The following is a 15474-nucleotide window of genomic DNA, read 5'->3' as shown; positions in this document are numbered from 1 at the left end:
TCTTTTACTAATTAATTAACTAAGGAGGTACTTATCATCTAGCATATCTTGAATGGACTCGGGTTCAAATGATCTGATCGAAGTTTATATGATCGTGAAAGGTTTTTACAAGCTAGATGCAAAGAAAACATTTCCACGTATGCTGCAACTCAAAACTAAGGGCCATAACTACAAAATGATCAGTAATAAGTTCAGTAAAGAATTTGGGAAAAACTTGATCACATTGATTGTCAATGGAATGTAAAACTTATTACCACAAGGGAAGTTGAGGCAAATAACATCGAAGGGGCAGTCATGTAAAAAGGTGAGTGGTCAATGAATGGAATGATATAGAGATAATGTTAGGTGAAAAGGTATAGGAAGAAGATTCATTTGGTTGATCAGCCACAACCTGAACCAGTTTTATAAACGTGGACACGAGGAACGGCAGATACAGGTTTAAAAAAGTGTTGGATCTGCAGATCACACTGTTTCACTCAGAAGTAGGTTCCCGACCAAAAAATGTCACCTATCCATGTTCTCCAGAAATACTGCCTTTGAGTTACTCCAGCACTTGGTGTTTTTCCCCAGTTTTACGGATGGCATTTTCCATGTATATTCTGTTGATTCATAAGTTTGGGAAAGTAATTTTGATTCATATCAAACCAAATATGTTTGGATAAGAATTGGCATTTATGTACGGGGAGACAAAATGCTGGAGAAGCTTAGCGGTGAGGCGGCACCTATAGAGCAAAGGAATAGGTGATGTTTCGGGTCGAGGTCTGAAGAAGGGTCTCGAGCCGAAACATCACCTATTCCTTCGCTCCATAGATGCTGCCTCACCCGCTGAGTTTTTCCAGCATTTTTGTCTACCTTCGATTTTTCCAGCATCTGCAGTTCTTTCTTAAACATTTATGTCCAGGCGACTTTGTTATAGCAGGTGCATTCGTATAAAATGCTTCATATCCTGACTTTCTATAACACAATCATCAGCACGTGTCAAGAAAAGCGAGTTGGAAAAGAAAAGTTGTGTTTATTCAAGTTTTTTTTCACCCACGTTCTTTCAGAGCTAAATGTATTCCTCATATCAAATCTTTGGGTAATGATTTATGAATTCTGTAAGGCTGAACTTCTCTAACCAAAATATTGTAATATGGGGACTCCCTGTACTTAAAGCACACACCCACATCCAGACCCTAATTAAACAAAGTGAAGAATGAACATGAGGTCCCTATTGTACTCTACTTTTTAATAGGAAAACCAATTAGTTCTTCCCACCTGGTACACTGACCTAGCTGCACATAATCACTCTAACAAATGCCACCACTGAGCAGTCACTTAATAGTGATGAATAGAAATGATGAATTACTGTACAACCAACCTTTACACTGCCGAGGCAGCTCAATCACTGATCAGACTGTCCAATGTCTCATTAATCAGTTGATTTGTACAATGCAATGCACAAGATCACAAGATACTTACTGATGTGAAAGGCTATTAAGCCATCATAAGCCATCATACTTCACTTGTTCCCTAATTCAGAACAACTATATAATCATCCCTGTCCATTGCTGTGTCTAACTGCTTCCGAAATGATTCCTGGGTGGTGGTTCTTCACCACCCTGCCACTCGCCTTGTGTGGAGAAATGTTCTTGACCTCATTTCTGGTGTTTTCACTCATTGGTTTGTACTTAACTCTTTGTGATCAAATTCACTCCCTGAGGTAATCCATTTCCCCCATTCCATCTACTGCCTAGTGATCGTCTATAATGTTCTCTCTCAGATATTCCCTTCCCCAGTTTGAACGGCCAGAGGGCACAGTCAGTGCACATAACTTGGAAGACTGGGAACTCTAATAGTAAACGAGAGAGTGTGGTGAATATCATGGAATCATTGATTCATTATATTATTGCAGGGTGGGAAACATCACAAGTTGCATCACCTGTTGCAAAAACAATGGCGTCTTCTTAGGAAGGTCCTGCCAGATCTGCTTCCAAGATGGCGCCCAACCTAGGCGACTGTTTGTGCGCTAGTCACAGAAGCAGATCTACAATCACATATTACAATCGTTCCACACTCTTAAATCTCAACTCCTGCTGCCTAAATGTTATTCCCTTATCTATACGCTGGAAATGGCTTGATTGTAATCATCTGTTGTCTATCTGCTGTCTGGGTAGCACGCAACAAAAGCTTTTCACTGTAACTCAGTACACTTGACCATAAACTAAACTGAATTGAACTGATCTACGTTGACCTGTAGTCATAATGGTCAGAAATTGTTAGATTTAGGACTACATAAACACAATCCATACACATTTGTTTCAGAAAGAACTGCAGATGCTGGGAAAATCAAAGGTGGACAAAAAAGCTGGAGAAACTCAGCGGGTGAGGCAGCATCTATGGAGCGAATGAATAGCCGATGTTTCGGGTCTCGACCCGAAACGTTCCCTATTCCTTCACTCCAAAGATGCTGCCTCACCCGTTGAGTTTCTCCAGCTTTTTTTTTATCAATACACATATGGTTAGCAGGCCTTATCTATTCTTTGACTGAAATCATCCATGGCTTATTGTGATGAGAGAGTGAGACACATGCCATGCAATAAGGTCACCCTTTGCACTGATGTATATTTCTGTTGCTGATGATCCCTAGCACCTCCTGATCCGAAACATTGCTTATCCTTTTTCACAGATGCTGCCTGACCTGCTGAGTTACTCCAGCACTTTGTGTCCATCTTCAGTGTATACCAGCATCAGAAGTTCCTTTCTACACCCACTTCACCCTGGCCACACACTCATTTCACCCCTGCCATCAGGAAGATATAGGAGCCTGAAAACTGTAACATTCAGGTTCAGGAACAGCTTGTTCCCTACAACCATCAGGTTATTAAACACTACAATCTCCAAATAAGCTATGAACTACATAGACTTGGGGGCATTGGTTTTGTCTTTTTGCATGATTATTATGCACAATAATAAATGTTTTCTGGTTTATTATATTACTCACGGAGCACTAAGTTTACATACATTGTTGTGCTGCTGTAATAAGAATTTCATTGTTCTGTCTGGGACATATGACAAAAAAACACTCTTGGCTCTTGGATATCCTGCTTTGAGCTGCTGGATCTAGATCTATTCTAGATGTATTCCATTCCACAATACAATAATACCTTATTTCCAGCTAATCTCTGCTTTTATTCCCAGTGGCATTCCTCTGCACAAGTGCTGGTCAGGACTTCTTGAATTCAATGCTTTTCGAGGTGCCTGTACAGAAAACGCTGCTGGGAAAATTAGTTTGGCAGCTGTCACCGTAGTGATGCGGGCTCAATTTCAGGAGATGAAAGGAACAGCAGGAGCGACACACAAGCCCAGCAATATAATTCCTCACCAGGTACGAGAAATTATTCTACATTTACTGCTTTAATTGAACTAATGTATAAACTGAAGATAGACACAAAAAGCTGGAGTAACTCAGCTGGACAGGCAGCATCTCAGGAGAGAAGGAATGGGTAACGTTTCGGGTCGCGATCCTTCTTCAGACTGGTTAGGGATAAGGGAAACAAGAGATAGAGACGGTGGTACTGTGTGCTTCGTTGAATTGAAACCTTCTATGAAGATTTGCAAAGAGATTAACATGTAGGTCTAACAGGAGAGTGTGCATGGTTCCACACTTTAGATCATACCGCTGCATTTTTCTATCAAGAGCATTAATACCAACAGTAATCCTTGATCTAAATTTCTTAATTAGCCATGATCACAATGAATGGTGGTGCTGGTTCGAAGGGCCGAATGGCCTCCTCCTGCATCTATTTTCTATGTTTTCTATGTTTCTAAGTTACCAGCACATTTGCTGCTGAGCAAGACTGGACATGTATGGGAGAGGTCCTCTCTTGCCCTGGATCTTCACAGATGCCATATCAATAAGAATAAAAGGACGCACCTTTAGAAAGGAAATGAGGAATAATTTATTTAGTCAGAGGGTGGTGAACCTATGGAATTCATTGCCACAGATAGCTATGGAGCCCAATTCATTGGGTATTTTTAAAGCGGAGATTGACAGATTCTGTATTAGTAAGGTTGTCAAAGGTTACGGAGAGAAGATAGGAGAATGGGGTTGAGACGGAAAGATAGATCAGCCATGATTGAATGGTGGAGTAGACTAAGGGCCGTATGGCATAATTCTGCACCTATGACATGAACTTATGAATATCAAATCATTAATTCACTATTACACACTGGATGACAGAAAGAAACACTCGTCAAAATCAGGTCAGCTCCAATAACTCTGAACTTAGCAAATACCTACAGACAGAACAATCTGCTCAGGCGCTATTACCAGCCCTTCATATGATCTGGAAATCAAACTCCTGGAGGATACGTCAAGGATAATGCTCTACAGCTTTTTAAACTTGAATTTACCAAGTACAGGTGCACAACCTTTTATCCGAAAGCCTTGGGACCAGACACTTTTCGTAATTCGGAATTTGTCGGTCTTCGGAATGGAATTTTTTTAGCGTAGATTTTAATGGCTGGCTCAGTGGTAGAGTGCTCGGCTCATATCCGCAAGGTCGCGAGTTTGCGCCTTGATCCCGGCAGTTCCTCGGTCGCGAGTTTGAGTCTTCAGTGTAGTTTTTTCTTGCAGAATAAATGTCTGTATGAAATGCAGTGTGTTGAATGAATTCCTGAATTTATAAATGTGACCGCAGCATTGAATCACCTCTCGCACTCATGTCACCCTAGCGGGGCTACATGCCCTTAGGGGACATTTTCACACTCTTATATCCGTGTGCAGCAGAGGCGACGTGCGTTTGGCGCCAAACGTGAGCTTTGGTGAGCTTTGGTGTGCAGACGATATCCTGGGGGAAATGTCCGGTTACTTCCAGGTAGGCGATATACCCTCCCGGGCAATATACCCTCCACTTCTCTTTTATGAAGGGGATTTAGTTCCCCTTTCTTCCAGGACAGACCGGAGGTTCCGCTGTCACCTCTGCGGGCCACCCTCGGTGAACGCTCACTCAACTTTGTCTTGGGATTCCTACTCTCCCGCGCAATGTACCCTCCACTTCTCTTTTATGAAGGGGATTTAGTTCCCCTTTCTTCGAGGACCGACCGGAGGTTCCGCTGTCACCTCTGCGGGCCGCCCTCGGTGAACGTCCTGTCTCCCTGTCCCTGGGATAGCAGGCAGCGATCAAACAGCACAATACCCCCCTCCCCCTCCAACTCCAGAGGAATCCGCTCCCCGATGGGCCGCTACGGCGACAAGTGGCAGTTCGCCCACAGCCCGAGCTGCGCGACCCCAAGAACAAGACGTACCTTGCACACCATCAGCTTCTGCCCATACGGGGAGGGTGTTCCTCTGGAGTTGGAGCGGGGCTGGGCTGGAGTTGCTGATCTGGGATCTCCGTGCTTGCAATGGGCCTGGGGGTCGGTGTCCCGATGAGGGGGCTGTGGGCGAACTGCCACTTGTCGCCGTAGCGGCCCATCGGGGAGCGGCTTCTGGTGGTCCTGATGTCTCCGGCCAGTTTGCAGTTTTCCTCTGGAGTTGGAACGGGGCTGGGCTGCTGCTGGCTGTGGGTCTCTGGGATCTCCGTGCTTGCTGGGGGTCGGTGTCCTGTTGGTCCTGACGTCTCCGGTGTCTGGCACTGACCTGCTAGCATCGCCGACATGAAGACAGTGCATAGCCCCCGCGCCGGTGCAATGAGCGGGGAGCTGGAGAGGGGAGGGAAGGGGTCACACACATGGCCGGGAAGCAGAGGGGTGTAGGTGGGGTGAAACTGAAGGCAGCGACAATCTGCTGCTGCTGCCTGCCCGCTGAGTTAAAAAGTTCCCACGCAACACTCACGATACACTGTGTATCGTGCTACCGTGGGAACTTTTTAACTCAGCGGGCAGGCAGCAGCATATTGTCAATTATTAACCCTCCCGCGCAATATACCCTCACCTTCTCTTTTATGAATGGGGATTTAGTTCCCCTTTCTTCGAGGACCGACCGGAGGTTTCGCTGTCACCTCTGCGGGCCGCCCTCGGTGAACGTTTTCAAGGACCTTTCTTCAAGGACCGAAAAAATGTCCGCTATTCGGAGGTTTTCGTTATTTGGATCTTCGGATAAAAGGTTGTGCACCTGTAACACCAAACCATCTCCCCTTCCCAATGCTCTGTATTATCTTCTCTCTTTCTTAGCTGTTGTTTCTCTACTTGATCTCCTTTCCATTTTTGAATGCAGTCTCTCTTTTCATCACTCTCTCTCCCCTCTTTCTTCATACTTATTCCGAACTTCTCTACATCTCTCTCTCTCTCTCTCGCGCTCTCCAGTCAATCAAACTGCCCTAAAGTAGAAAATAATAATTTTGTAAATGTAAAAAGATTACTCAAATCTATTACTTTCTATGTCTGTGAGAAATGCTTTCACTGGGGAAATTGAAAATCCTCAGGGGAGAGATGAATCAGACGGAGTGAAAACCAGGCAGATTTTGAGTGAGAGGTGGGTCTACTGTATCTACAAAACCAGACTTGTGCTTAAGTGATAGGTTGAAAATTCACTCCATCATTCTGTACATATTGTCAGATAAATTTAATAATAGCTATGAATATATGTGGGTTCTGGAAAATTAATTTGTAATATAATTTAAAGTCCACAGGAACATAGGGACTCAGAAGCCAATGTCAAATTTAAGAAGATTTGCAACTTGCCTGCCTGAAGGAACAATATTTTATTCTCACTCTGACCAGAATCAAGTATATGACTTTTCATATTACATTAATAAATAAATCTAAATAACTAAAAGTCTCATCTTGACCATTTCCTGTCTGCGCTGTATATTGATTTTAGAAAAAAAACGCTACCCTATATCGCTATGATTTTTGGCCATCTTACTCCACTGTGGCAGCCCATAAGAATTTTCCGATCGATGAAAAATAAAAAAGTTATGAATGTTTAAAAAATCTTGAGATCAGCTGATTAGTCCTCTCGCCTGTCAATCACAGACATTCAGTCTGCCATCTTAAAGACTAAATGTGTAAAGAGTTGGCGTGCTGTATCATAAATAATCCTCCGCTTCTTTTGCTGTTCTCAAACATTTTCAAAACATTAATCGGCATCACAATTTTGATATTCACCCTATTGCCTCCTGCTGCCTTTCAACAGCCAGAAGGTCCAGTAGCACACATATTGGCCTGAGATCTGCCAGGAAAAAGGACTGATATTGGGAGTAGCTCAGGACCATATTAACTGTTGAAGCCCTTCAGTCATCACATGCTTAGGCACAAAGCCCTTTATCAACTGTTATTGACTAAATAATCTCCTGAGAACAATTGATTGCGTTTGACCTAATCCCAACTCTTTCCCAGTGTGTTAGATCTAGATTTATCAGTATATTATTGTCACGTGTACTAAGATATAGTGAAAAAACTTTGCTTTGTGTGTTATCAAGGCAAATCATAGCACATGTGGTTACATCAGGTAGTGCAAAAGAGAAAATAAATTGAGTACAAAATATAACATTACAGTGTTATAGGTTGGTTTAAAATTTGGAACTTTATTTGACCCAAAACCAATTTATTTATGGGGATGAAAATGTTATAGGTATATGATCATCTCTCTGACTAGCCCTCACTGAGAGGCTGATAAATAATATAAGTAATTAAATAATTGAAGATAAAGGATCAAATTCAAAGGAAAGTGTTTGGACGGACAACCACTGTATTGCCAGTGGTGAAGCCCAAATGGAACATGCTAGCTGCTTCTTCAAAGTACTTTCAGATCTATACTAGTTCTTCACGTTAGGCCATACATCAAAGTTCAGAACCATATGTGTAGAAAAGTAATTGAGATCAAAGATATCAGGAATATGTTCATTAGTGTCTTTCAGATCAACTTCCATCCAACGATTCCCTGTAAAACAGATACACTGTAGTAACTTCACCTCCAGGAGTATGAACATTCAAGGAAGAGGCTTTGCACGACCTTCTTGATTCAAAACCATGATAGTCTATGAATGCTAAGCCTCTCAATTGTGTGCACGTTCGATGAATTAATAAATAAAATACTTGACTTTTCATTTGTAGTGGAATTCAGCAGGTCACTAGATTGTAGGTCAGTTACTCACAAATCAAAGAAAAATGTGACAATATCCATGTAATTTATGCATATGTTTCTTTGTGTGTTAAGTGTGGGGGGTGGTGTGGGGGGGTAAGGGGGAAACCGTTTCGGCCGCCTCTTCCATGGAGAGGCGACTTTTTCAGGTCGCCTCCCCCGTGGCCTAACAGCAAGGATCGGCGCCGACTTTCCTGGAGACGCGCCCGGAGCTTCAGCGGCGGGCACAGCGTGGACTCTCGGCGCGGAGCAGGTGAGACCTCGCTGGAGGGGAGCGCTCCGTTACGCTGGCCCGCGGCAGCCGGCAGCCTGAAGCAGCGGTCTGCAGAACTCCAGCTGGTGCGGCGTCTACAGCCCGGGATCTCACGTGAAGGACCCGGGGGGAAGAAGAAGCTTCCACCGCCGGCCCGCGGCCGTCTTCTACCGCGGGTGCGGCATGGACATCATCTCACCTGGAGGGGAGCTTCGACCGCCGGCCCTGCAGACTGCGGTGCTTCCGGCTGCGGCACGGCAGGTACTTTAAAACTTTGACCGCCGGCCTGCGGCCTACACCAGCCTGAAGCCGCGGTCTCTGGTTGGGAAGAGCCGATCCTGGACTCACCTTGAATTTGACTTTGTCTCTTACCATCTGGACGCCCGCAGCAACGGCTGTGGAGGGTGGTGGTCCCGACCACGGGGGAAAATGGAGGAGGACTGGCCAAGCTCTGTGCCTTCCACCACAGTGATGAATGCTGTGGTGGATGTTTGTGTAAATTTTTTATTGTGGTTGTGTTCTTTATTATTGTACCGCTGCTGGCAACCCAAATACCACCGACCTTGGTTGTGTGGCAATTAAATTATTTCAATTCAAATTATTTCAATATGAGCTGTGATCATTCTCGCACATGCGCAGTAAATCAGTCAGTGACCTTTGACTTGGAAATAAATAATTCCTGTTTTTGATTCCAACATGAGTGTGTGCGCAACCACCTTTCTCTGTACATTATGTACTAGTTTACTTATTTTTTAAGTAGATAGATATCAAAACAGAGAACCAATTGTTTATTCAAAAGAAACTGTTAGAAATAGGAAATTATCATATATGTATTATCTATATACTTTTAAAAGTGTGTGTGTGTGTGTGTGTGTGTGTGTGTGTGTTTATTTGTTTGTGTCATTATTTGTTTGTGGGGGCCTTTGATTCCTTGGTCTGCCAAAACCACACGCAAAAACCCCGAGATTTTCCATTTCCCTAGACATTTCACTTTTACATTCGCAAATCCAATCCTCATTAAATTCTGTCATTTTAATCTACAAATATTTAATAAAATCCTTCCCCCCCCCCCCTCCCCACTCACTCATTTTATCGCCTCCTGCTGGCCAGCCACCATAACGGCTGCTGCCGCCCGGCTCTCCTACAAAAACGCCGACATTTTTCTTATTTCGCAGGCGATTTTCGCTGCTGCCGCCCGGCTCTCCTCCACTCCCCCCGGCCCGGCTCTCTCACGCTGGCTCAAGTCAAAGAGCCCGGTTCTCCTACAAAAACACCAAAACATTTCTTATTTCGCTGGCGAATTTCGCTCGGCTCTCCTCTACTCCTCCACTCCACTCCCCCCCCCCCCCCTCCTCCCACCAAGTGAAAGGCTTGGGTAGAGTGGATGTGGAGAGGATGTTTCCACTAGTGGGAGAGTCCAGGACGAGAGGTCATACCCTCAGAATTAAAGGATGCTCTTTTAGGAAGGAGATGAGGAGACATTTATTTAGTCAGGGGGTGGTGATTCCGTGGAATTCTTTGCCACAGAAGGCTGTGCAGGCCAAGTCAGTGGATATTTTTAAAACAGAGTTAGATAGATTCTTGATTAGTACAGGTATCAGAGGTTATGGGGAGAAGGCAGAATGGGGTTGGGAGGGAGAGAAAGATCAGTTCATGATTGAATGGCAGAGTAGACTTGGTGGGCTGAATGGTCTAATTCTACTCCTATTCCTTATGACGTTATGAGCAGGGAAATATTTTGTTTGGTAGGGTGGCATTGCGTCTCGGTTTGTGGCTGAAAGTTTTTTTTATTTTTTTTATTTTTATTTTTTATTTATTTATTAGAAGTAGACATATTATAAAATGTAGTTACATATTATAGTAAAAAAACTTTTCATATACATCAGTCATACATTATTAAAATTTTCCATTATCAATTACTTCTGCTTCTAGTGTGTTTATTTTTTATAGAAAGAGGGAGAAAGAGAGGGTTGAAAGTTACAAAGACAAAAGAAAAAAAAACACAACAGAAAAACAAGGGAGGTGGAATGGGTTACCTGTAATACGTCAATGGAGATAGGTTCGTAGGTTATAAAGTATAGCTTTTCATCTGTTCCTGAGTTCAAGTTTCAGTTGGGTCCTCGTGCTGTGCCAATCTATCCCTTCAGATAGTTAATGAATGGAGCCCAAATTTTATGGAAAAGATCTTGTTTGTCCATTAAGACAAGTCTAATTCTTTCTAAGTATAGGGTCTCCGACATTCCCGTAATCCACATTTTAATTGTGGGGGTTGTAGGGCCTTTCCAAAATTTTAATATTAATTTTTTCCTGGTTATTATACTGTAGTTGAGGAAATTTCTTTGGTTTGTTGTGAGTGTTAAGCTTTGTTCTGATATTCCAAGTATTATTAATTTTGTGTCTGGGTCCAGTTTTGTATTAATAACTTCTGAAGTTATTTCAAAAATATCAGTCCAGAAATGTTTAAGTTTTATACAGTTTGCAAACGTATGTGTTAAATTAGCCTCTAGATGTAGACATTTATCACAAATAGGAGAGATTTGTGGGAAGATTCTATTTAGTTTTGTTTTAGAGTAGTGTAGTCTATGTAAGACCTTGAATTGTATTAAAGTATGTCTGGCATTTAATGAACATTGATGTATTTGTTGTAAACTTTCGTCCCACATATCTTTCGTGATAGGGTGACCTATTTCATTTTCCCATTTGTATCTATATGGTTCGGTCGGTGGTACCTCGTTGTTTAGTAGGGTGTTATAAATATAAGCTATTAGTTTTTCAGTATTAGGATGCTTGTTCAAACATTCATCAAGAATTTCTGATTCCCTATTCCTGTAGACTTGTGTATTAGATTTAACATAATCTCTAATTTGTAGATATCTGAAGAAATTATTTGAGTGCAGTCCATAATTCTGTTGTAACTCTTGAAATGTCAGAAAAGTACCTTTCCCATAAAGATGTCCTATATTTTTGATTCCATAATTTTTCCATTGTGTGAAACCTTTGTCCATAAAGGATGATTTGAATAAAGGATTATTTACAATGGGAAGGCAGAGTGGTATATTATTCAATTTTAAATCTTTTTTTATTTGTTTCCAAATTCGTATTCCACTATGTATTATGGGGTTTTCTCTATAGGTTTTTTTGTGCAGTTTTGTGGGGGCAAATATGATCGGTCCAATTTCAAAAGGTAGACAGTCTTCCTTTTCCATCATTAACCAATCTGGTTGTTGATCCATTTCTTCCAGCCAGAAATTCATGTTTTTAATATGGACTGCCCAAAAATAAAATAAGAAATTTGGCAAAGCCAAACCTCCATTTATCTTTGACTTGCATAAATGTTTTTTACTTATTCTATGATTCTTATAATCCCAGACAAAACTTGTAACAATGGAGTCGACTTTTTTGAAAAATGTTTTTGGGATATATATCGGAATTAATTGAAGTAGGTACAGCAGTTGCGGTAAAAAAAATCATTTTTATACCATTAATTCTCCCAAGCATAGAAATGGGGAGTGTTTTCCAGTATTGAATATTCTTATGTAGTTTATTCAGTAAGGGTGGGAAATTTAGTTTAAATAAGGAGGTATATGTCTTAGTTACATAGATTCCTAAGTATTTAAATTTATCTTTAACTATTTTAAAAGGGGATTGTTGTATTGTATGTAAATTGAATTTTGTTATTGGCATGATTTCGCTTTTATTCCAATTAATTCTATATCCCGAAAACTGACCAAATTGAGTTATTAGATTTAATAGGTTTGGAATACTAGTTTCTAATTTTGTAATATATATTAGTATATCATCTGCATATAAGGAGATTTTATTCCTTGTGTCTCTAGTATTGTATCCAAATATTCCTGGATGGTTTCTAACGCTTTCTGCTAGGGGTTCGATTGCAAGAGCAAATAATAGTGGGGATAGTGAGCATCCTTGTCTACAGCCTCTAGAGAGATTAAATTTAGTTGATAACATTTTGTTTGTTAATATTCTAGCTGTTGGATTAGAATATAACAATTTAACCCATGTACAGTACTTCTCTCCTAGTTGAAATTTTTCCATCACCGAAAATAAATATGGCCATTCTACCTGGTCAAATGCTTTTTCAGCATCTAACGAGATAATTGCTAGCTCTGCGTTAGGGATTCTATTGGAGTATATAATATTAAATAATCTTCTCAGATTATAAAATGAATACCGTTTGGGGATAAACCCTGTTTGGTCGGGATGTATTAATTTGCTGATCACTAAGCTCAATCTATTAAATAGAATTTTAGTTAATATTTTCTGATCAGTATTTAAGAGGGCTATAGCTCTGTATGAACCTGGGTCTTCAAGATCCTTGTCCGTTTTTGGTATGAGTATGATTGTAGATTCATTTAGAGTTTCTGGGAGTTTCTGTTGAGTATATGCGTATTTGTACATTGTCTGTAGGCGTGGGGAAAGCAAATCATAATTTTTTAAATAAAATTCAGAGTTTAGACCATCGGGTCCTGCAGACTTTCCGTTTTTTAAGGATTTGATTGACTCTTCGATGTCTTTTATCGTAATTTCAGCCCCTAGCAATTCTCTCTCTTTCTGATCTAGACCCGCAAACCTACAATTCTGTAAAAATGTTTCCATTCCCGTTGATTGTTCTGTTATTTTAGATGAATACAATTTTTGGTAGTATTGTAGAAATCTATCATTAATATCTTTAGGATGTGTTAATGTTTCTCCCTTGTCTCTTCTAATTTTGTATATTGTTTTTTCCCCATTCAATTTGCGAAGTTGACGCGCTAATAGTTTTTGTGGTTTGTCACCAAATTCAAAATTTAATTGTTTTGTATGTTGATAAAGTTTTATAACTTGGTCTGAATATATCTTGTTTAATTTATATTTCAGTACTGCAATTTTATTGTGTTTTATCGTGGATGGTGCTGCTGCATTTTCTGTGTCTAATTGCTTTATTTCCATTTCCAGTTTCTGTTGTTTGGCCCTATTCTCTTTATTAAAAAATGATTGGGAAGAAATTAATGCTCCTCGTACAAATGCTTTAAATGTTTCCCAAAGAAGGGAAGCAGAGATTTCAGGACTATCGTTAAACATCGTTAAACATTTTAATCTGTTTTACTTGGTATTCATTACATGACTTATCTTTTAAGATTTGGGGATTAAATCTCCATTGTGACTGTGTCTCTGCCATTCCGTTTACTTTGATCATAAATGTTAATGGAGCGTGGTCTGAGATTATGATGTTATGATATTGTGAGTTATAGGTAAATGGGATAAGTTTTGAATCTACTAAAAAATAGTCTATCCTTGAGTAAGTTTTATGTACTGGTGAGTAAAATGAATATTCTCGGCCCGATGGATTTTCAATTCTCCAAACGTCCTTAATATTAGTAGTATTAATGTATGAATTTAAAAATTCACTTGATCGAGATTTTAGTTTTCTTTGAGTTGATGATCTATCCAAACAAGCATCCAATGTACAATTTAAATCTCCACCGATTATTAAGTTTTGTTGTGTACCTTCCGGGATATTGTTAAGAATTCTCTTAAAAAACAGAGGGCTATCAAAATTTGGTCCATACACATTGAGGAGAGTCACCTTTTTAAAGTATAACTCCCCTATTATTACAATATATCTGCCTTCAATGTCTTCTATCGTTGATATATGTTTAAAGGGTATACCTTTACGAATTAATATTGCAACCTCTAGATTTATGTGAGAATGAAGAGTGGTACGCTTTAGCAATCCATTTTGCTTTCAATCTGTGTTGTGCTTCCTTTTTAAGATGCGTCTCCTGGAGAAATATTATATCTGTTTTCAATGATTTTAAATGAGCTAACACTTTGCCTCTCTTGATAGGTTAATTAATTCCCTTAACATTCCAACTACAGAATTTAATTCCCTCACCCCCAATTTTTATATTCATGTCTTGCATCTTGTGATTAAGTGGTAGAGCAGATGATTCAGCACACTCAACCCTACCTTATACTTGAACATCAGGTAGATGAATTTTAGGTCACGTCTGTTTTCCATCCGAACATATCTCCTTAAATAAAATATGCAATTCCATTCCAAATACAAAATATAATATGATATAAGATAAAAAAGGTGATAGCAAATTGGGTTAGTAAAGTGTGGAAAGTAAAAAAGAAAAGCAACTACAACTACAATTAGTGCAGTTAGTGATAGCCACCCTAATGTGGCTAAGCATCTATGGACTTCCGTAGCTTTTGGTTTATAAAAATACTAGCTCCGTACTTTCCTTGAAAGGAAAGTTTCCAATTCGATGCAAACAATTTGTGGGGGGGAAAGAAATAATGATTATATTCCATTAATGGTATAATTAGTAGTCTCAAATTGAAATGTTAGTTTTGTATAATATAAACATTTATCAAAGAATAATCAAAAACATAAACATCACAGAGAGAGCCACCATACATTTCTCATTATAAAATACACTTTACTTATATTTCATACTTTTAGTTAATTCTTAAATAATCTAAATAATCTTATTATCAATAGTTAGTGTTAGTTAGTATTCTTGATTATTAATAGTTGTTAGAGGTTAGTACTAGAATGTAAGTATTATATATCCGTTGCAGGATATTTACCCAATTCTTATTGCGAATTTTAGGCAACTCTTAAATATAATAGTTTAAAGTTTAGAGTTCCATATCTTCTCTGCGAGATAGCAGTATCCAGGTAGGTATTAAGTGTTGAATATTTTTCAATCTTCGATCTTGTCCTCGATGTTGTTGACAAATTCAAATGCTTCCGTGTGTTTGATGAAGAAGTATTCCTTCTTCTCGTAACTGACTCTTAGTGTTGCGGGGTATAACAGTCCATATCTCAGATTCTTTATGTTCTTCAGTATTCTTCTTGTTTCTGTGAACAACGCTCTTTTCTTAGCAACTTCCACAGGGTAATCTCTGAATACGCTAATCTTGTCTCCTTCATATACAAGATTTCTGCTTTTGCCAATTTTCCTCATCATGTCATCCAATACATGGTCATATTGGACCTTTACTATCATTATTCTTGGTCGGTCGCCCACCTTTGGGCGACCCACTCTGTGCGCTCGGGCAAGTAATGGCGCCTGGTCCAGGTTCAAAATTGTTTTCAGTACATCTGCAGCAAATTCACGGGGGTCACGAGTCCCCTCTC

This window comes from Amblyraja radiata, chromosome 33 (genome assembly GCF_010909765.2).
Source record: "Amblyraja radiata isolate CabotCenter1 chromosome 33, sAmbRad1.1.pri, whole genome shotgun sequence".
Taxonomy (NCBI): Eukaryota; Metazoa; Chordata; class Chondrichthyes; order Rajiformes; family Rajidae; genus Amblyraja; species Amblyraja radiata.
The sequence above is the reverse complement of the archived record's forward strand: the minus strand, read 5'-3'. Positions refer to the sequence as shown.